The following is a 24,489-nucleotide window of genomic DNA, read 5'->3' as shown; positions in this document are numbered from 1 at the left end:
GCGGGAACTGGGCAGGACAGAAACCTCATTAAACATATATGTTTTAGTTTTACTCATAAGTAGGACTATGACACGAAAACACAGATCATTCATTTATTAGGAAAATACTACTTACAAAGAGATGCCCACCAGAACAGCAAAACTGAGAAACCAGCATTGTTTAGTATTTGCAGAAAAACTCTCAGGACTCTAGTAGAAATGTAATTAGCACAACCTGGTAAACAGCCTGACACATTTTTATGAAGAAAATATACTTAATGTATGACACAAAAATTCTCTCCAAAGTATTAACACCCCCCAATGAAAACATATGTTTACTGACCACAAGGCAATCTATCCATTGTGTCATGAACCTGTAATTCCAGTACAGGGGAAAAAGTAGAAGAGTATAAGGAGGTCAAGGCAGCCTGGGCTGCATAGAGACTGTCTCAGAAAACAAACAAATCAACAATAACCATAAAAACAATGAATGTTACAACAGCTTATTAATGATTGCTCCAAACTGCAACCAATCCAAATGACTTTCAACAGCAGATTCAGTGAATTATAGTATGCCTATTCAAAGGAATTCTATTTATCAGGGAAGTCAAAATGATACAAATAGCAACTGGATGGATCTTAAGAACATGATGCTGGCTGAGCAGTGGTGGCTTATGCCTTTAATCCCAGCACTCAGGAGGAAGAGGCAGTTGGATCTCTGTGAGTTGAAAGCCAACCTGGTCCACAGAGTAAGTGTCAGGACAGCCAAAGCTTTTACACAAAGAAACCCTGTCTTGGGGAAACAAAAGGACGTGATGCCAAGTCAAAGGCATGCATTCAAATCAAATAAGTTCTTCATATGTTTTCATTTACTGATACGACATTCCAGGAAAGACAAACACTAAAGAGAGAAAGGAGACCAGATAGTTGGGGGAAACTAAACTGAATGCTGGGAGAAAGAAGGCAGAGTCGAGGAGAGGCCATGTAGCCCCACCAGAAGGAACTTTGCTGGTAATCTACAGCCAAAGGTGATACACAGATCAATGGAGATGGGTTAGTTCAGGATATAAGAGTTAGCTAAAAATATGCTTAAGCTATTAACCAAGCAGTGATTCAAATAATATAGCTTCTGTGTCTGAACAACTGGGAATGAACAAGCAGCCTCCTACTACATTTCTGTATATAATACTTCCAGTTCATTTAAGAAGAATATTATTAGGGAAGAAAGGGAATTTTGGAAATAGCATAATCTCTTTGTCATCACCAACAGTCCAAACACAATCATCTAGTTGGTTCTACCACTCTGTCTTCTTCCCTTTAGTATCCGAGATGGCGAGGCCAAGCACCACTCACAGCCTCCTCAGAGGTGCAGCGTTGGAAGCTAAAGACCTAAACAGTTTCACAGCTGTGGAAGTAATTGGGGTGAGTAGCCAAGAGTAATTGAACAATTTGTTAAGAACACAAATCTGATCCTTTGACTGACATAAATTTTATTGGGCTTTTTAATATTAATCTGACCCAGTAGACCAATGACTAGGTTTCAATAAAAGTAATGTCTGTCAAAAATATGACACTATTTAATTTTGAAACAGAATTAATCAGTCTTCGTTTGGACTCTTCCTTCCCCCATGTACATTTCTTCATTATAGTATTTAATAAAATGTATTTTAATTATTTGTTTCTATCTAAGTCTTCTCTACAAGGACTTTGGGTTCCTGAGGTCAGGGACTTTGGCTTACTTATATTTCCACGCCAAGTGACACAGAAAAGTGAGTACTGAGTAGAACTTGATGAAAGATGGATGAGCACCGTGGTGATCCCCACCTCTATGCCTGTCTCATACATTCCCTCCTTCTTTTGTGCATTACCTCGCCATGTAACTCTTTGCCCATTCAAATCCTTTCAATCTTTGGCAACACTGCCTCTCCCATGGCTAGGGCTATGCTCCCTCACTGCCTGCAGCTCTACCTGTGTGCCAGATACAATGACCTTCATGAAACACCCATTTGACCTCATTGCTCTCAAATGGATATTTAACCATGATTTTCAGTTAAACTCCTTGCTTGGGCATTTCAAACTTTATGGTTCCTGGTCCTGTCTCCCCCACTGATCTCATATCTCACCACTCAGTGATAGTCAGCTTCACTGCTGACCCATGGTTTTCTATCAGTGGGTTATCCATGTTCAATGGGGTCTGGCTTAAAATGCTCCTACTGTGATCTTCTCCCCATTATTCCGAGGGAGGGACAAAGAGAGGTTGTGACATACATTATAACCCTTAAAGCTATGCCTGACGGCTGCCACCTCCAGTTCCCGGTAGAAAATAAATAGAGGTAACTTTCTGGGTGTTGTTTGCTTTGCTTTGCTTTGCTTTACAAGCTTGTCTAGAGCACAGCATCTTTGTCCCCTCTTCTAAAGGCCTTTGACGCCTTTAGAAAAGGCTGTGCTCCCGTCTTGAAGGCTTAGTTACAATTAAACTCAGCACCAAACTGAGTAAACAGTGTCATCTAGTTTTAGCTGGTAATCTGCCTTTGGGAGGCCTCTGTCCTATATAATGGTAGTGGTAACTTCATTAAGTATTAAGAATCACAACAGACCTTAAAAGTTATGCTCAATAATTAAACAAGAACTACAGGCACATTTAACATAAACTACAGTTATATGCTGGCAAATTTAAAAATGTAGCATCTCTCTAAAGACAAAACCACACTGATTGTGTGTCCGAGTACCAGAGGTTTCTAAAATAGTCTGTGGAATCAGGCAAGCCATTTAATCTCTATATCTGTTTGATGATCTATGTCTATTGCCAGTTTTGCTCTCTATAATAGGTGGAGTGAGATTACTTCTACCAGTGAATAGATACAAACCTCTCTGCATGGTGACTTCACATATTGGATACTTAGTACCTCAAACCTCTCTGCATGGTGACTTCACATATTGGATACTTAGTACCTTGTATAATCCCAAAAGTTAATTGTAAGTAGAGGAGTGAATAGGCCTTTTCACCCAGAAAGCAACACCATCATCCTTACCCAATACTTTGAAGAACCAATTATTGAGAATTACAATAGACGATTTCTGCTCCATATTGCACCTACCCTGATCTTTCTCCAGACTCTGAAGATGGCAGGGTGTACATAGGACAGGAGCCAGCAGCTGGAATTCTAGCAGGCATTGCAGCTTTGCAAATGGGAGGCATCCCTGGCAGAGCCCTTCAGGAAGTAAACAAATGCCACCCACTCCGACTTCCCTCTGGTCTCCATCTGTGGACTCACAGTCACACCCACACCCCAGCACATCCCCTTCTAACCCTGCATCAGTTGACAGAGTACAACTGCTAAGAGAAATGGGCTGTTCGTGGCAGACAATGGCAGGGGCCAAGTGTGAAACTTTCAACCATGGCTCAAGAAACCAGCTCTGAAGAGCTCTCGGGAGAAGTCACTGTTTCTCAAGGGAGGGGGAAATGTCGTTATTTCCACTCACACCCACCATGGTGCTTCTGAAACAGTTGGAATTGGTTCTGAATTTGCAAGCACTGTCTACGGGAGTCTCCGTTTTCATAAAACAAGGTAGTTTAGTCAATTTGACCCTATTCCTTCTGCACATCTTGATGATAAAGATGTTTACAGAAGTTTGCCTACCAAAGACCTTACCAAGTCCTGTCAGATCCAGCTGTGTGATGATGGAGAGCACCTCTCGATTTCCTCACCACTGCTTGCACATACATGATTGCAACGGAATGGGGTTCAATGATATGAACAAGTCTGTAGGAGCTGCACCTTGGACATCATGTGCCTGACTTGGCCTCTGCTCATCCCTCCTCTCAAACTTCTTCAGATGACGCCATTCAATTCAAACCTATGCTTCCTCTGGTCCCAGATTAAGCCAAGAGAAATCCTTGGTCCATCTGAACCCACTGAGTTCTCAGGTGCCCTGTGTCCCAGTGAGTGTTCAAAGTCATCAGGTTGTACCTAACGCAGCTGGCATGTCCCCGTGGACTCTCTGCTGCAGACTCCTGAGCTCAGCTTGATGCCCTCACACAGTCCATGACCTCTTCAATGGCCCTGAAGTTTAAACACTGACGTTGTGCTTTTATTGAGGAAGTAAATTTCACTCTTCTATAACCCTCTGCCTAAAAATGGAAGCAGATTGGAAGGGCTGTGGAATGAGGAAGGTCAAAGGATCACACACACACACACACACACACACACACACACACCAGGTTGTGAAATGGCAGACGATACCTAAACATATAGCTTACTACAACTAGGCCTCCAGTATAGCACGAATAATAAAAACCCAGAGAAAGATATTGGGGTTCAACATGAAAATGAGAAAAGCAAAGCAGCCAGCCACTGGCTCTTACCTCTACCCCATACTGAAATGGGTAATCCTACCTGCACGAATCCTCAGATTGAGACTGAGCATGAGACCTGTCTCCTCTCATTTTATATTCCTCTCTAGTGCTGGGATTAAAGACATGTACTGCTACCACCAGCCGGCCTCTATAGTTAGCTAGTGTGGCTACTGGGATTAAAGGTGTGTGTCACCACTTCTTGGTCCGTATGGCTGACCAGCATGGCTGTTTTACTGTCTGATCTTCTTGCGAGATTTGTTTATTAAAATACAAATGAAATATCACTGCCTTCCTGTTCTTTTAGCCACGTGCAACAGCTGAGCTTGTTGTTTCTGAATGTGCGTTAGCAGTTCCAACTCAGAAGACTTCCAATATTTGGATTCCTCAGGCCTTGAGCTCACAGTTTCAAGATGACTGTTGAAATTACAATCATTGTACCTCATTTCAAAGCAAGACAAATGTAAAATATGTGGATACTATCAAAATGGTTCTTATGTGTGCATGAAAATTTCAAAGAATAAACAAAATATCATATTTTACAAAATGAGATACTTACAGTTCTGTTTGTTCCCACACCAGAAAGGCAAACATTTGACCAACTTTGGTATCTCTATGATCAGATGACTTCAATTTAAACATTGTTTCTCAAAGCTGACTATCATGGGTGCTTCTGCTTGGAAAAGAAACTCTCAAAGATTGAAAAAGAATTTTGTTACAGTCATTGGCTGCTGTTTCCCAACCTCAGCAGCATGATCATTTGAGACTGGAAAATTCTGTGGCACAGCTCCTGTGGACTCTATGGCTTTTAGGAACATCCCTAGGCTTCAGTTGGATGTTCATAATATTCACCTCCAAATTTGATGACCAAAGACCAAAGATGTCAACCAATTGTTAAATGACCTTTGATAGAATGAAATTAGTCCTGAATGTGAACAAAAAATTAAAGCAATATGAACCATTGCCTGGTATTGGATATGTGACTGTCATGAAGAAAAGAAGGTCGCCAAAGGAGGCAGAACAAGGGGTTTCAGGGACCTCCATGTGTGCTACATCTCTCCAGTAAACACACAAGTCCATGACTATATGTGATTGGCATTGAGATAAATGAAGAGAAAATGTGCATGTGTGGCCAACACTTGTCCCGCAGACTGAGTTTCTCTTTTTGAGTGAAGTTGTTTTAGCTAAATTCAGTTCCCATCAATTAAGTCAAGAACAGAATCATTTCCATATATGAAAAAGTTGGACTGGGACAAACTAAATTGTTAAAAACTTAGAGCCAAGAAACAAAATTGTGCTATAGAGCAAGTCTTCAAACAGCAAGGTGCAGAAGCCAAAGTGAAGATGTATGGAATAAGAAAATAGATCAAGAAAACCAAGAAGTGCAGGAAACAGAAAGAGATGAAAGAGTGAGTCCATGCAGAAATGCCAGTTACAAATTTTGTAAGGTTGGTAACAGCACCAACATAGACTCCTCAAGACCAAGGTACCATTCGATCAATAATCAGGATAATCAATGATAACAATCAATGTAATGATCTTTGTGGATGAGGCAGGAAGAGCTGATGCTTTGCCCCACATTAAAATCTATGGGTGAACATTAAATGGCACCTTGCCTGAGGAATTAAGGGTCACAAGAAAAGAGGCAGCATGCCTTGTATCCACCCTCATGTGCTGCCAGAGGCTGGGAGGAGCAGGAACTCTCCCACGATTCATCATTAGTTAGGCTGGACATGCTAATTAGGAAAACACTTTAAACCCTTAATTCTGGGACACGAGCTGTTTTATGACTCAGGATTGTCTGAAGTGAGATGATAAAATCTGATATCAGAATATTGTTAACCTGACGGGTGAAGTGTCTTATCAAGGGGATGAGAGGATAATTTGGAACAAGACAATAAAAAAGTGAGCTGGATAAGGTTATGGAAGGCACGCTTAGCCTCACTGTTCCTGGCCAAGGAATTCTCCACTCCCTTGTGATATATGTTTGAAGTAAACACTGGAGTATAACCATAGATGTAATTATAATTGTAGGCAATATAATTTCATATTGTAATTATAGTAGATACACTAGGACATTATATTTATTATAATTATAAATTTAAAATTAACTGGTTTAAGAATCACAGGTATGTGTGTGCGTATGTGTGTGTGCAGTTAAATATCTAAACACGTATCACATTGTCTAAAGGTTTAAATTCCTCACCTGTATCTCTCAATAGACTGTATTTTCTACAAGGGAAGGCCTATTTATGCTAATTAATTGACTCATTTATTTATGTATGGTCAGTTTGAGATGTCATGTTGGGTTCTGAAGACATAAAGCCAAAAAGCCACAGTGCAAAACAGACCATCATTATAGCCTTAGAAAGATTTTAATCAAAGTCAGAGATGTATAATATTTCAACCTGAAGATGAATGAAGATGCTTGACTATATGTCTATGACTACATGATTTCATTTAAAGGGGGGGGGACCGAGGCCATGAAGAAAGATGAGCATCCCACTTGTTACCTGGGCTTGGGTAGGAGATGATCAGTCCTCCAGTTGGATTCCATAGAGCAGGAGGGAGTGGGCATGTGAAGGGTCGGTAGGAAGGAGCATACCTGGTCATGACTTTTGACACAAATATCTCAGGGACTCTCAAGCTATGATTTGTCATAACATGTGGAGCAAAAAGCAAAGTATGACTCTCTGCCATGACAGAGAACACGTACCTGTGTGGGATGAGTATTAGAAAGTCGCCAAGAGAGGCTGTGCATACTTGCATGCTACCAGCACAAAATAGTAACAATAGACATAGCCAGTGTCTCCTGTGTACACACTGCGGTAAGGCCTCTATTCTTAGCAATACCCAAACTGATAAAATAGAAGCACAGCATGACCATCCCCATACAAAAACTACAGCGAGACACGGCATTTGAAGGCCCAAACTCAGAAGCCAGATAACCTGGATTTAAGCCAGGACTCCAACTTTTGCTACCTGTGTTCCAATCAACAAGGTCACAGGCCTCAGTTTTCTGATTTGTAAAATGGATTAACTGAAGTACTGCTTTCATAGCCTCTTTATGGTGATTAAATGGGCCAGTAAGAATAAAACACTGGAAAAGTTCCTGGCTTGAAGAAATGACATGGAGTTGTCTATGGAAGAAGCTACTGTTGGCTTCCTGTCCATATATGTCTGAGCACACAGTGAGCAGCCATCCACCTCTTGGTCCTAAGAGATTTCAGCATAGTCTAATCTTGAGGCTGCTCCCTGCCCTGTTTTAGGAGTCAGTGGGTTCTTGGCTCTACACTGAGAATAGACCCCTGCAATGGAGAAACCAGACACATGTGTTCACAGTTTCCTCGGTAAGTACCGAGCCCATCTGCTTGGATGCTCCTTCACTGGAAGATCCTTTGGTGTCTGAATTTGAACAACAATGGTTCTGAGAAATGATCAAGTGAAAGAACGAAGAGAACTGTGGCCCAACTGAGTCCTCCTAGATAGGGTCAAGCTTGGGAGCTCCTACCTTGGATGCCTTCTGAGACCAGACACCCAATACTCTCTTTCTTCAGGCATTTCTGAAACCCCCTTGTGTGGACCACCATCAGCATGATGATGTACCCATAGCAAAACAAGGATTCTTGGTAGACATAGTTAGGGTTTTCTTATTCTGCACTGAAAATGAAGGCTGAAAGTGTCAAATGTTTCTAGAACCCTACTACTTTTCCTTTCCATTAAACTAACAAGAAGGTTGGGTTTGCTCTGTTATAATCCCAGTGTCCTTCCCATATTGTCCCTGGCACATCTTGTGCTTTGTAACAACATGAAACATCCCCAAAAGACCTCGGGTTATGTTTATTTGACTTCCCTTTAAAAAAATAAAAAAGAATAAAGCCAGAAAAGAAGCAAGTCTGAAAACAGAATTATTTTCCAGACCATGTAGAAGGAGGCAGTCTGTGGTGAGGCCAGAGATGGACAGGGCTGGCTTCCAGCTGGAACACACAGGCGATGGCTTCTCTCTGTGACTATAGGAACATAGACTGATTGGTCTGATGTTGGGCTTGGAGCTTCTCCTCTTCCTTTCACAGAAAATGCAGGGGTTTTCTGGGACTTTGAGAACTCCCAGAGCTGTGTGGGTTTGGTGATTTTCCTGGCTTGTTTGAATGTACAATCTCCAGGGACTTTCTGAAGCCAGAGAGAATGACTGAAGTAAAAGCTGGTTTAATTTTAAAAGAAAACATTAGAAAGGATCTTTGTATGTAGTTCAGGTTAACCTCAAGTTTGTGGTGACCTCCGTTTCACTTTCTGGGTGCCAGATCTTCGGAATGAACCATCCCACCTGGCTTAGTTAGTGATGGATGTTAGAGCTCGGGAAATGAAGGGAGAATGAGGAGATAGCTCTTACTTCCCCTGCTGTTGATGCCAGTCTATAGGGAAAGCTCGCTTGTCACAACAAGCAAAAACTCAGCTTTCTTGGGTGCTAGTCATAGCATAGAGTTATGTCCTGGGAACAGATCTAAGATGCTCACAAAAGAGATTAAATAATTTGAAGTCTACCAAGCTTCAGGTTTTTAGCCACTTCAATCTAATTCAACACAAGGGAGTTTCACATGGAAGTAAACAAAAGAAACACTGAGGAGGGGAGTGATGTGAGCAATAATCAAAAGAAAAATTTAAGGCACACAAGCCCCAGGTGTCTAGTAAACAGGAGAAATCCTTCCGGTCAAGCAGAACCAGTGATAAGTTATAGGCTCTGAAAACCAAGTGGATTTCAGTCAAATGATAAGATGGAATCAGAGTTGACCAGTTGCGAAAGAGGAAGGCGTTATTTACTAGTGACAGAGATTTTAAATCAGAGGCTAAAACCACATGTGGATTGCATGAAGCCAAACCATGTGAACAAGGGCTCAACTTACTGAAACTACTAAGTACAGAATCTATGCCTGCAGGCCTCTGATGGTAGAACTTAAAACAACCCCAGAGCATTCTCAACTCTGATTGGAAGTTGACCCTGTCCTCATTCACAATGTGGTGCTAGAATCTTTAGGGAAATAGATCACAGGGTTTGGTTGACTTTCGTGCATAGCAGTCCATCCCAGAGCCGCTATAAGTATATATCCCAGACATGACTCTCTGGCTGGGAGGATATTCTGGCCTGTCTGCGGCAAAGCAGTCTAGATGGCCTTCTCATGCATCTAGTGGTCAATGTGAAGTCATCTGAAGAAGCTAGAATGACTGAACTAGCTGTGTGTCCCTTGTTGCCTAATGGGTTAAGCACCAACACATAACGTTGGTCCCTAAGTTCCTGAGAGTGGCCACCTTAGTGTGTAGTCACTGTCTGGTCATCAGCTTGGATTTCATTGGTCAAAGAGAGTCAGAAGGACAATTCAGAGATGATGCAGGAAGGTAAGAAACTGCCATAGGCCATGGACAAAAGGAAGAAAATGGTACAAGTCTCTTTCCAACAAATCACCAAGGTCTCTGCTTTTCCTCTTGGCCGTTTGCTCCTTAAAAGACCTTTGCATCTGTCCACAATAACTGGCTGGGAAAAAAACGCTCCTTAGTGAGGATTCTCCTCTCTATGTATGATAGACATCCAGACAGTTAGTGTCTAGAATCAACAGGGTTGTCCCAGATGTCTAAGATTAAAGTAACTTAAATAGGTTAGCATGTTCTACACAGTGGTCATTTAAGAAGCACTAACACACCAACTCTACATTAAAAAGTCACAGGGACAATGCTGAATTTACTTTCCACAGTTAACTGCTGCTGAAGCCACTACTTTCCCAAGAAGACTTTTTTTTATGGAGTCTTTTGTTCTTTTGATTGAAACTTAATCAGCTTCTTGCTTGACAAAAATGACAAGCTGCGTGCGTGAAAGGGGAAACAAGAGTTTGGGTTCTGCTGATCCTAATTCCTATCAAACATCAGAAGAAAATGAGCGCTTTCTACATGATGTTCTCCACTTTGTGTTTTAGACTCGAATTTATCACTTAAAGAAAGAAAAAGGGAAAACACCCTGTTTAGGCTTTGGGAAAAGAAAAAAGAGTTGGGGAGGCAGCTAACTCCTTCTCTTTGGGGGATTTTTACACTATTTTTTTTAAAAACAAGACTGTCTTGAGTTTGCCACTCTGTCAGGCTAGAGACACAAAGGTGAAAAAGTTGAGCAGACGCTTTGAGATGATGAGTCTGACATTCATCTGCCTGTGGCAGAGAGGGTCCACTTCAGAATCGAAGTTCACTGGCTCCCACGTCTCACCCAGACTTTGAGTCCTGAACATATACCTTCTTGATGAGTTTCATGAAGACATCTGGCATTTCTAATTCTTTTACCAGAAGAGTATTCAATCTGGAGGTAGAAATATAGTCGTCTCAGCCACGTGCTCACAAGCACTGAGCCCTTGGGCAGATGACGTCCATCCTCTTTACCCCATCTCTGCATCTACATTCCTTCTCTATTTGATGAGGCATTGGAATATTCCAATTTTGAGCATGGGTATCATTGCCATAGCAGGAACCGAATATTTAGCAAGAACTCAGCCAATACTATGGCATGTTGTCTTTCTTCCTTCCTTCATCAAATTCTATAAGGGTCCAACTTTCCACCTTTGAATGAAAAAAGTCATACTGTGTTTCTTTGTAATTGACCTATAACAGAGACTCAAGAAAGAGGCAGCTTTAAAGCAGTCTAATGGCTTTGATGGTGATTTGTCACATGATAGGCAGTCATGTGATAGATATCCAGCTCCATTCCAGCCAGTGAGGCAGATGGAAAATCCTGTCTTTCCCTGATGCTACAGCTAGTAGGTGCAGAGCCAGAGTCTGAGCCCCAGAAACATGGATTTCAGAACCCATGTGCTTTCCCACTAAGCAACTAATCTTTGCTAATATAAACTTATTTATTCGCTCATTCATTAGCATTGCAAAATGACTTCTTGATGGTCTATGAATGTGAAGCAAAATGGTGACAGTGGAGTTAGGGTAAAGCTGGTAAGGATCACAGATTTAAAACGATTTTTAATTTTTTCCCATACAATGTATTTTGATTATGTTTTTCCCTCCCCCAAGTCCTCACTTATCCTTCCCACTTCTCTTTCTATCCAACTTTATATTCTTTTACTCTTTCTCTCAAAAAAAGGCAAAAACAAAACAAAACAAAAAGCAACCAAAAAACCAAATGAAAATCAAAACAACAACAACAAAGCCATTGTTTTAAAAGTGCCAAAACAAAACAATGGACATAAAAATTCATGGAGTGTTGGTCAGCTACTCTGGGCTTAGAACCTACCCTGGAGTGTGGCTGATAGACCCAATGAGATACCATTGGATAAAACTGATTTTTCCCTTTGCCAACAGGTATCAATTGCAAATAGCTTCTTGGTTATAGGTGGGATCCTATGTCCACTTCCTCCTTTCATGCAAGGATCCTGTCTGTCTTGAACCTCTACAGCCCTTGGGAATATGGCCACAGTCTCCTTGAGTTCATAGTTCATATGTACACCTGTCCTGTTGCATCTGGAAGATGGTTTCCTTGGAATTATCTATAATCTTATAATCTTACCTCCTTCTCGGCTGCAAATCATTTACCTAGGGGCAAACCTACTACTCTTACTCTGATAAAGGAACATAGCAATGAAATGAATCCTTATAACCTATTGCTATACCTGTGGACCAGCACATCAATCAACCCTCATCAACAAAGCTTGTTCTTATAGTAGATGAGGATCAGCATAGAGACCCAGAAATGGATAGTGTACAGAGATTGATCCTTGTATCAAAGCCCTTTCTTCAAGATTTGGAATCACAATTTTTTTTCAAAGCAATGAATTTTGTTTGGGGAAATAATAGGGAACTGTATTCAAGACTTGAACTAATCATTCCTAGGGATAGCCTTCTGTATGTTACTTGCACTCTAAGGAGTTTGGCTTCTACTTTGATTAATAGGGTATTGAGGATATACCTATAAATCTATCTCACAACAGTGTAACAACTCAATTAAACACACAGGGCTAAGCCCCTGAACCTAAGCCCAATACTAACACATGAGAAGCTGGGTCTTGGCGAATGTTTCTGGAGATGTCCCAGAGAAGAGGAGGGTCTCTAAGTACAGACATGTTTGCAGAGCATCTTAAAGGGAACAGATGCGAGGCTGAGGACAGGAGGCAAGGAGAAAACGGGTACCCCAAGGAAGAGCTTTCAACGAGCATGTGATCATGGAGACAGTTGAGACAATAACAAGCAATCCAGGTGGATCATCTGGGTTTGAGGAACTCCACAATTAATCTTGACCCAGAAACATGTGATTAGGAAGCCATGGCCATGAGATTGCTTAAATTCCTTATCTGCCTCATGGAAGTGAGAATGTTTCTTTCCAAGGCAATGTGAAGGTCAAGCTAAATCACGTGTTTGAACATCACACTGTTGTGACTGCACATGCATGATGCAATCTCAGTAAATGGTGGGTAATATATTAATTGATAAAGAATGGTGAAGAAACTTGGTCATGATTAATAATGTTCTGGAGTTTCCATTATAGCCCACTGTTCAAATATTACTGGCCCTCTGATTGCTTCCACTAAGGTTATTGATCCCACCTTAGTGTAGGCTTTGAGTCTCTCCTTAATTTTAAGGGAACTATTCCCCGCTGGAGTACCTTTAAAATGATCTTTTTATTCCTCTTCCACAGGAGACTGTTCCAGTATAAAGTAAGGTATCATCTCACAAAATGCTAGCATGGATTGAGTGCATACAACCATCAAGGCTATGGTAGTTCAATGCTTTGAAAGTTTCAAATCGTTTGTCTATCTTTGAAAGTTCTACTCACAGAGCTTGACAAAATGGCAGATCATTTTTTGAACCAAGGCTGACTTGATTCTCCCAGGCACAGTCAAACATAATTGTCCCCACAGGAGAGCCAGTGTTATGGATCTCCTAGTCACTAGTCTGGGACGAGCAGGAGACTTTGTTCCAGCCAATGGAACAGATGAAGAAGCCTACCTAACACCCTGAGGACACAGACCGATTACAGCATATGGGCTCATCTCCCAGACAGACTTAGATCCTCAAAGACAGAATCAATCTTCTGTAAAGAATGTGTGGGCAATGCAGTATGTCAGAGCTAAGAGGCCTACAGATTTGAACACTTGCAGAAACAGCCCTAGGAGGTAGGTCCCTAGGAAGAAAGGAGAACACTCCCATACAAGGAGACAACACTTAAAAGCCTCCAAAATAAATAAGGGCAAGTCATACTGCTCCATTCCAACACCAAGGGGGAAGGAATGTGGGTCTTTCTAAGAAGCAGTGCTTCTGAGCATGACTAGCATCCATGTTCTCAGACTCCTCTGCCTTCCACACCAAGCATAGAGAATCCAAGAAATATGTCCCAGTTCACTGATGGAGAACTAAAAGAGGTAGCCTGTGACACCAGAAGACCAGGGACTCCTTCTGGAACTTGTCCGACCCTCAGAAGGAAAGAGACTAGGAGAGGGAGAATATGAGCGCACGAGAGTTAGGTTATGACATAAATGAGCACAGGAATCTTGGGCAAATGATGCCAAATTCTTAAGGGAGGCTTTGCCACGTACCAAGAGGAGTTGGTTTCATCTCTAATGAGAGATCTCATGTCCACAGGTGAAATGAGAAGCCTTCATATTTCTGTCTCCTTTAAGAATAAAAACACAAAGATAAGGAAGGCAAGAAGAGAAAGTGGAGGAAAAGAGGAGAGAGAGAGAGAGAGAGAGAGAGAGAGAGAGAGAGTTTCCACAAATAAAGAAAAAGGAAAGAAAACCCCCAAGAAACCAGGCAGCCAAATTGCTTTCTTTCCTTTTTAATCTTGCTTTAGATGTTCTGGTAAAATCATTACAAAGGCCGTTTATTTTTAAAATTGAAAGATTGGTAAGAGTCATAATGAGATATTATGTGTAAAAGTTGCACATAAATTTCCTCTTGTCATATTTTGGGCTTCGCTAACGCATCCCCTTGGCAGGACGGAGCGAAGATGATCGCTTTAGTATAGATTGTGTGCGCCTCAGAAATATTGCCCTAGGAGAGAGCTCCTGGGCGGCTGACTTGGCTCCATGCTGATTGAGAAATTAGCTGGGCTTTTACTGGCCACACTAAATTGTTCTCAGGAAAAAAATACATTTTTATTACAGAACAAGGGGCAGATGATTGAAACAAGCCTGCCTTCTCCTCTGTCTGGAGCTGCGTTTTAGACCCGCTAAGTATACTCTCTTCTGTGGGTTACTTGCTGTTGTTTAATGGGGGCGTGAACTATCCACCAGTAAAGAAATGACCTCATTTTTCTCGGCATCCCCAGGGATTCCATGATCTTCCTTTAATAATGTTCTGTTGGAGTTCTCCTGTGTGTGAGAGTGGACAGTGAGAGGAAAGTGGAGACTTTGCATAATATTTTTATTCCAAGGGTCCCGAGACCAGGAATGGAGACTGAAAATTGTCCTTTAAGAAGGGGTCGGTGAAACGGTGATTCTAGCCACTGGCCTTTGGGTCCAGATCTGAAGTCCATGGTCATGCCCTAGAGACATGTTACCAAGATGTCCAACCAAAACAGCCATAGCAAGGAGCATGCCATGGCTGTGCCCGTGAAGCTGAGAAGGTCAGATGTGACTATGAGCCCAAAGGAATCCTTGTTTCTAGTCAATGCTCAAAGTCACCCCTCTTTGGCATCCTTTTCTTGATGACAGCTTGATCTCTCCCTCTGAATTCCACCTCTGTTTTGTCATGGAGACTTCAGGTGCTTCTTCAGCTCTGAAAATCTTCTTGTCTTTGTAGATCTATCTATTAATCACCCATCTAACTACTCTCCTTAGCCAGGGAGGCTCTTACTCAGAATTTGCCTTGCTCCTTGCCTCTGACATGAGAAATACTATGTCCATATGGATGGTGTGGGAGTTTGAATGTAATTAGCCCCCCAAATCTCATGGGGAGTGGCACTATTAGGAGGCATGGCTTTGTTGGAGTGGGTTTGACCTTGTTGGAGGAAGTGTGTCACTGTGGGGGTGGGCTTTGAAGTTTCCTATGCTTAGGATCCCACCCAGCATGTCAGTCAACTTCCTGTTGCCTTCTGAATAAGATGCAGCCAGCACCATGTCTGCCTGCATGCCACCATGGCATACCATAATGACAATGGACTAAACCTCTGAGACTGTCAGTGAGTCATCCCAGTTAAATGTTGCTGTGGTCATGGTGTCTCTTCACGGCGTTAGAAACCCTAACTAAAACAGATGGGAACAACTGGTTGATTTCTCTGACTAATCTAAAGATTACCTAAATCTATTAATTCCTAAAGTCAGACATACAATCATATCCAAGGTAAATAAATTGGGCGACACAGAACAATTGGGGAGTTAGAGAAATAGATTGTGCAGCCAATTGACCCATTTCATTAACTTCTTCAATATGAGCCTTGAATTTTGCTAAAGATATCTAACATATATAATTTCTCACATGCAATATGATTGAGCCGTTAGTATATCAAATTTGAGAATAAGTCAGACCAACTTATGATGTATATCTGCCACATTCCAGAGCTGAGCCCTTAAGAGAACCAAGTGAGTTTTTGATCCTATTTCCTCTGCTATAAAACTGAAGACAACCCCACACTAATGATGAGGATTTTGCATATGTTATATTTAATTATTATATGTGAATTAAGTAAAATATATTTAAATTAAACATTAAGTTTATAACTCTATTAATATAGTAAAATATGCACAGTATATATTCAGTATATTTTAAAGCCTACTTAATGTAAACAAATCATTACCAAGCCTGGGGTACAATAGAAACTCATTAAATGATAGCAATTATTATTGTCCACTATCGACACTCCTTGGCTGAAAGGTAGACTTATTTCTCCCACAAACTAAATCCTATGACAGAGCCAAGTCTCACAAGAAGTTAGCGGTTAAGCTAAGACAGAAAACATAACCTTTGATTACTTCTCCTTCTCCACTAAACTTCGGACCACACTGCCTCCTATTAAAATTAATTTCTGTTCTCTTGAGTGGAGATTTAAATTTGTCATGCCTTCCTAAGCCACTGGACCCCAAGCCCCATCGCTGATTGTTCCTTTGGGAAGCCAACACTACTACTTGAGGTAATTAGTCCACTGCTGGCTCCCCTACCAAGACTGGGAAGGAAACACCAAATTCTACTTGGTTTCTTTCTAATTAGGAACAGAGAGTGGGAGAGGAGGAGAGAAAGAGAGAGATGGACTGGGGACGGGAAGGGCTTGAGCTAAGTGGGGTGTGGTTCACATGTGTTCCCAATCATGACCACACAATGAAAATGTTTTCTTTCTGGAGCAATCAGGCGAAATCTTGGAAAGATGAACTTTTTCCCCCATGTATGTACAATAATAACAATATCCCAAATTTGAGGCTTTTTTTTCTCAATCTTGACACACTTTGGCTTTGAGTAGATTGGAAAAGAGCCATACTTTGCTGGCCTGTTCATGACCCTTTTTTCCAAGGTCTCAGATATTCATTCCATAACAATATCAAACACATATCAGATGCAAATTGTATGCCAATGCTTGTCCTAAAGGTTTTGCATGTATTGTCTCAAGTTTGGCATCTTTCAGCAATGCTATCACTTGACAATATTATCTCTTTGGGATATATAAGGAAACTGAGGCACAGAGAGCCCAAGGAACTGTACACAATCAGTAAGCTAGTAGGAACCAGTGATAAGAGCCGCAGGTACAGGCTAGCTGTACCTTGATTCTGGCCTCGTCCATACACACACTTCTAACCACACACTTCCACAGTAGAGGCAGAAACAGAAGTGGAAGCAGAGATGTGGACCCAGTCAATGGCTCAAAGAAAGAGAAAAACACATCTAAGATGAAGACTTTCAGGGAAGGGGGTAGTGTCAGCACCCTCGACACTGGTCTGTCTTTTGTACCCACGCTCTGCCTCTCTACTCTGGTACTTTCCCAGCTCATGAACCAAACAACGGTCATCCCTGCCCCTGTGCATGCTGCTGTCACCCCTCACACCTATGCCCTTCACTTTGATTGACATCCACACTTTCATTCTCTTACACTCCTGACCTTGAATTACATTTCTAGCCTGAACTTCCCCAAGGCCCTGACCTCCATATTTCTAGTTCTGGCCAACTACCTTTGTCCTGGCTCCTAATTGCTCCCATTGCTTAACTATCTACTCTGACAGTTCAGACCCTGAACTGGCCCTTGGCTCTGATTAACTGCAGCTTGGGACTCCGAAGCAGAGATCTGAGTTCCTTTTCTGTCACTAGAGTAGCCAGGGTAGACCTTCATGAACAAAAAAAAAAAAAAAAAGGAAGTTACCACACTCACCTGTTGAGTATAGAGCTTGGTGTAAAACTTAGGTTATGAGCTGGTTCCTATGTCATAGACATGCCATTGCCAGGAGAAGATCCTCGGGGGCCGGGCCATCTGCTGAAAGAGCAAGCATGGATAGATGGATAGATAGATGGATGCATGGTCTCTGACCTCTGATTCTTCCAGGGTTAAATTTTTGGACAGCGGTGTTCCAGGAACAGCTGGCAGAGCAAGCAGGCCTGGAGCAATTGGTGGCCTTTTGGGGCAGAGATTATGTTTAGGCTGGTAGGACAGGCAGAGGTCTGGGCACAGAGCAGTGTTTCAAAGATAATGTGTCTGAGCTGACTAAGAAGGAAAAAGCTGCACAAACTGTGAAGGGCAGTGATGGTGAGAATACTCGAGCACACACTTCCCAATGAGTGTGCAGAGTTCATCTCAGAGACAGTCTTTCCTGTAAGGGTAGAGAATGTTGGGAGGCACCTTAATAACTCAGAGGATCACAAGGCAGGGTCCTTGTTCTCTGAGATCGCTGGGCACACACTTAGGTACACATATTAGATTTGGTAAGAAGAGAGCTCAGAGGAAGCGTAGGTATGCATATTATTCTTGCTAGCTGCCCACTGTTTGTGGTTAGATGTTTTGGATGGATTGATTGGCCCCTTTAAGGAGTTTTTAGAAATTATATGCACACATACCTTTGTCTATATTCAAAGTCATCTATAAAATTAAATTACTTGCTTTTGATAGCTCCCCTGTAGAGGTGGGGTTTTATGATTTTCGTAATTCAGTTTTACAAGGGAAGAAATTGAAGCACAAATAGTTAAGTGACCTATCTGAAGCCACATTGCTAGTCTGGGATGTTACACAGTGTGCTACAGTATTGTCATGGTACCTATGACAGTTATCTTCTACACAATTTGTTGCCTGTCTCCTAGTAGCTCAGAGGAAGAAAGCTATGATGTAGGCAGCATGCCCAAAGGGGATAATGTGTTCAATCCCATGCACTTTCCTGGAAATTCAGAATTGACCTACAGAGAGTGAACAATAGAGGATGTGAGGTAGAGAGAATGGGAAGAATTGATAGCCAGGGCAGACCCAGCCCTGTGCAGTCACAGCTTTGGGGACAAAGGGAGCAGTGAGCCTTTCCAGAAGGGTAGAGCTGAGGCCAAGGAAATAACAGCTTCACTCTCTCATTTACGGTCTCAAAGCTTGGTAATGATGTTGAACTTCTTTCGGTCCTTTGTACTCATGTGTCTTATTGGTAATGTCAATAATCAATATTAATTTGTTTTCTTTTTTCTTTAGTCAAACTAACCCATGACTAATTAAGAGATAAGCTTCTTCAAAAGTAGATATGATACTTAATTTAAACTGAAATTAAAAATATTAATAATTATTAAAAATAGCACTGGTAACTTCTTGAATATTTAGTACATAATAACTTCTGAGTTAATATATTATTTATTATCACAGTTAATTCTTATGATAAGCCTCTTAACTAAGTGTGAGTTTTATTATTTTAAGAAAAAAAAGTTTAGGCTGGAAGATAAGGAATTTAGGCTGTTGTAGTATTTTCTTTGTATCAACAAATTTCCTAGAACTTAAAATATTTTTTTTTAAAAAAGGAAAGATTGTTGGTCTAGAAGGAAGCAAATAACAGCCACAAAAATTGCTGCCTGTCTGTATGGGGTGTTCCATGGTGAGAAGGGCTATTGACAGGAATTGAGAGAGATGAGATCAAGCTACATGGAAGTTTGCCTTAGATAGGGTTTCTATTGCTGTGATAAAATACCATGACTAAAAGCAACGTATGTGTAGGTGTGGGGGACTGCAAATACTATGGCCAAGAGAGGACCAGCCACAGTATTTGCAGCCATAGTGAGGCAAGAAGGAAACATGGCTCAATACAATTTAGTTAGCCCGCATTGGTTCAAACTTCTAGAGTCTGACCCTAGGCAGTTTATTTTTTTTTTTTTTTACATATGTAAGCACAGGACAACTTTGGGAAAAGTTTCTTTGTGACAATTAGCAAAACAAATCTTAAGGCAAAACTACATAGAAAGTCTCCTACAAAGTACATGTCTGTTGCCAGTACCTATGACCTCTCTTTCATAAGAATGAATTCTACTGACTGAGAAATATTGCTCGGAGTCTGAAATAAACGTAATAGTTTGGGGGCATTCAGTTGAGGCCCGGCCCTACAGATAGCAAAGATCACCAGGTTGTTAATAACATCCACTCCCAGCCTTCTAGATGGAAATAGGTATACACCCCTTCTTTTGAGAAAACCCTGCGTGTTTAGCATTTCTGGTTTCCCTAGTCCTACTGGGAGCAGGAAGACTGTTAATCCTGAAGTCTAGTAGAGAAAAACCAGTTCCACCATTTTAACTAAAATTAAGCAAGATTTTTATTAACATATTAACTACTGAATAAGATGGAATTTGGTCAGAACCATTCCTAGAAACTTTCCAGCTAAGTGGCCCTGAGAACTTATTGGAGGGGCTACATGGACAAAATCCTTAGGCCTCCATAATTTCCCATGAGGCTTTGTTGTTATTTTGAAGAACCACAACTCCCAGCTTTCCAACAAGTTACTTGGTTTCAGGAAGGTAGAGATTAGAGGTTAATTTAGGATCTAACAGGACCTCATATCCTCTACAGTAACTCAGGAAGGAAAGGGTTTATTCCACCTCACTTCTAGGTAACTGTTCATTACTGAGGAAGTCAGGGCAGGAACTCAAACAGGGAAGGAATCTGGAGGCAGAGACTGAAGCCGAAGACATGGAGAAGGGCTGCTTACTGCCTTGCTCATTATGGTTGACTCAGTCTACTTTCTTATATACTCCACGGCTACCTGCCCAGAGATGGCAGCATCTGCAATGGGCTAGGTCCTCCCACAATCAATCGTTAATCAAGAAAATGTACCCACAGGTTTGTCTACAGACCAGTCTGGTGGGCACATATTCTCAAATGAATTTCCCTCCTTCCAAATAACTCTAAAATTGACAACAAAAAAAAAGAAAGAAAAAGAAAAAGAAGTAAAGAAAAAAACCTAGCCTACACAAGGCTCAAATAGACATAGATGATGGGTTGCAAGTTCTTCCTTAAAAAAATATTTTGCGTGTGTCTCTGTGTATGGTATGTGTGTGTATGTGTATGATTGCTTGTATGTAGGCTCGTGTGTGTAGGATCATGCAAGCATGTGTACACATGCACCATGAGGCTTGAAGCTGATGTTAGGGCTTTTCTTGATTGCTTTCCACATTATTCACTGAAGCAGATTCTGTCGATAAAACCTAGAGCTCACCTTTATGAGATCACCAACCTAGCCAGATTACCACAAGGATACAATCTTGGCCCTCAAAGCACTGGCATTATAAGAAGGTTGTCACTTCTACCTGTATTTGTGTGTGCACTAAGGATCCAAATTCCAGTCCCCATGCTTCTGAGGAAATCTGCTCATGGACTGGGCCATCTCCCAGCCCAGGTAGATCGCAACTCTAATCTGAAAGGTTAATGTGCATAGCCTTGAGAAACTAAGAAAAGAACCATGAGGATATCTCGGATGGATGTCCAAGCAGAGGGAACAAGATGCGCAAAGAGCCCAAGACAGACTCGATAGCACAGAGGCTAATGTGATTGGATAGAAGAACTGATGAAGAGAGCAGTAGCTAAGGACGTTTGAGGAGCAGCTAGATCAGATGGCAAGAACTTGAGGAACAGCATTCTGACGTTTTGTTCTCAGAGAGATGGAAGTCAGACTAACAGAGAATCCCCACCACATACACAACTTCTTAGTTACATTTCAGAGGATTTCCTTGGCTCCTGGTACAAGGTGACAAGCCAAGGCTCTACCCTATAAGGCCATATGAGTAAATGGCAGAGCCAGCATTTGATCCAAATTTCCTCCTTAGTATTACCCTCTATTTCCTATGCAATTGCATGCTCTCCAAAGCCACGAGGAGCTATTATAGGTTGTTTCAGCCTCAGGATGGGTCTGACATTCTTCTGTCTTTGCTCTGACACGAGAAACCTCCATAGTCTTCTTAGCCTATTGAACTATTTCCAGCACAAGGAAGACAACAGTGAATATTGGTTAAATCTGTGAACTGCAAACTTGCCATTTACCCAATACTATACTAAGACCAGAAAGGCACAGTCTCCTTTGATCCACAGACAACAAGACAATGGTGTGATTTTTGGTGTTATTGGGAAAAAAAGGAACTGAGACTTGGAGTTTCCTCGCTCACCACGGCACTCAGGAATCTGGGCCCTTATACAATTGTTCTGGGTTAGCACTGATTTCTCAAGGAAGACCTAATTCTGAAATCTTTCAGCTTCTTAAAAGATTAACAGCCAAATCATGTTTCTCTATTAAGCTCCTGGGATACACAGTAAAGTGCTAATATGCTTATCGGGGTTGATAGATCTATATCAACAACTTTTAGGCTAGTGAAGTACATCTGAGAAGCACCAAGTATTTCCTTAGCTATAACTCCAGCATGAGTCACAAAAGAGCACTAGGTGTGGAATTCTTGAATATCATGGGTTAAGGAGATTTGAGCGAACAAGGAATATACCTTTGCTGACCATTGGAACATGGCTTTAAGTTACCATGATATTACATCACCTAAAACTTCATACTCAACTCAAACTGGGCCTCATTTTGCTCACTTGTAAGTAGAAACGCTGTGGAGTTTGCTGTAATCAAGAATGACCTAATGAATGATTAGTGTTTGTGCAATGACTGATCCATCCCTAGTGTGAGATAAGCTTGGAATTCCTTCCTACACGGCAGCCTTAGCAGATTTGAGCCCAGCAGAGGCAAAATCCCCTAAGATACGGATAACCCTCTGCTTCCTAGGTCTTGTGAAATACACAGCATAGTTACAGTGATATGGTAGTGAAAACTCAAAAACCATTGATTTATCCAACAACAATTCCTTTCTAAAAGGGCTGTGAATTTGAAAGAGAGCAAACTGGGGATATATCTGAGGGTTTCGGGAGAGAAAATGGGGGCAAATGATGTAATCATACTATAATCTCAATAAAATAACAAAAGAAATAATTAAAAAATATGATAGCATCTGCATTCTGTCAGTTTTCGTGGTGTAAAACTTCCACCATGACCATCCCAAGCAAGTAAAGCCCTGTTTCTCAGCATGGAGTTTTCTGGACATGCACACCCTGCCCCTCCAGCCCCGTTGTAGCTGCTCTACTGGTCAACTGCGTCATCCCTGGTGGCTTTCCCTTGATCAGTTCAGAGTGTCCCATCAATTTATGAATCAGGTTCAGTGTCTTCTTTGCTGCACTGTGGATGCATTCTTACCGTGTGGGTGAGATAGATTTGTCTTCGGCTAACAAGCAGTTATGCAAATCTGCCACCTTACACGTATTTACTTATTAAGTCAATAATCACCTTTTGGGAAAGGCATGACTTTTGCTCTCATTTCATGGGTGAGGAAACTGAGAGCCAAACAGTTCAGGACATTTCTAGGGTCCCACAGCAAGTAAATTGCCGAGATAAAATTCGAATGATGTGCCTGGCTCTGAGTCCATTTTCTTTTCCTATTTTTGGGCCAGACACAGCAGAGCACAGCCAAGTTTTCACCCAGAAAAGAAGGCCTGAGAGTCGTATCAGCCACTCTCAAACTCTAATTCTGGATTAGAGCCAGCCTAGGTAAGAGCTTTTGTGCTAAATGTTTCCTGCTTCTGTAATCCCATTCTTCCCTGAATTTATTGCATACACCAACAACATCTAAAGGAGTCTAGAATGCTCCTTATTTTTCCTTTACGCATCTCTGCACAAAACCATTGACCCACGGTCTCTGCTGTGACCGAATGTCCTTATTGGCCAGGACTGAGGCACTTTCACCAGTATTGCCTTTGCATCTCTCAGGGAAGGTGCAATTACCAAATCTTCCTTAGCTTGCCTTTTCCAGGCTCAATAGCAAGGCCTGATCAGGGGGTGGGGGTGAGGGTGCATTTCCCAAGGTTGTTCTGGCAGCCAGCGCACAACAGCTGCTCAGCAATGTGATGCTCCAGCAGCCCCAGAGGGGCAGGGATGCAGCAAAGCCTGATGCTCTGTGCCAAGCCCAGCACCCACCAGCTGCTCCTCCCCCTCCCAGAGGAGCAGGGACACTGTTAACTCCATCAGCACCAGGGGATGCAGAGCAGGCAAAGAACCTTTCCCCAGTGGCACCATTAGCCATCATCATCAAACCGGTAAGCCAGACTCATCTTCATCTTCCTCATCCTGCCTCACTCTGTCAGCCTTTAGTCCTGAAGCCATCCGGCTCCAAGTTCTTTTCTCATCTTATTTCTACATTGTTCCTGGTTGCTTTTTAGCCAGCATCCTATGAATGATAGTCACTTATATTATAGTCTAAGCAGGGAATTATAAAGAGAGTCTGCACATTGCAGCAACTCAGTCTCCAGGTCTTAGAAATCCCCTTATGACATCACTCCTCTATCTTTGCAAAGTCTCCTCAAGCACTTCAGAATGAACAAAATGTGCTTTCCTCCCACTCTTTGACAGGAGAAAGGGGAATGCCTCCTCCGAGATTCTGATCCATACCCAAAGGAAGGGGGAGGAGGAGAGCTCCAGGGCCCTCTTTCCAGGAGGGACTGGGTGCAGCCTAAGCCATGTCTGTAGGGTGGACCCTGGAGCCTCGAGAATAAAAAGGCTTAAAACCAAGTAGAAAACAAACAAAACAAAACAACTCTGCACAGACACAGATGCAGACATGAATAAATAAGGCAGGCAAGCCCACATATGGGAAGACTCTCCTTCCTGGTCCCCTGGGAGGCAGACTCCCGAAGGCCTTACAGATGTCACTGCAGG

This window comes from Microtus oregoni, unplaced genomic scaffold (genome assembly GCF_018167655.1).
Source record: "Microtus oregoni isolate MIOR12 unplaced genomic scaffold, Mior012 000020F_ref0000438, whole genome shotgun sequence".
Lineage (NCBI taxonomy): Eukaryota > Metazoa > Chordata > Mammalia > Rodentia > Cricetidae > Microtus > Microtus oregoni.
The sequence above is the reverse complement of the archived record's forward strand: the minus strand, read 5'-3'. Positions refer to the sequence as shown.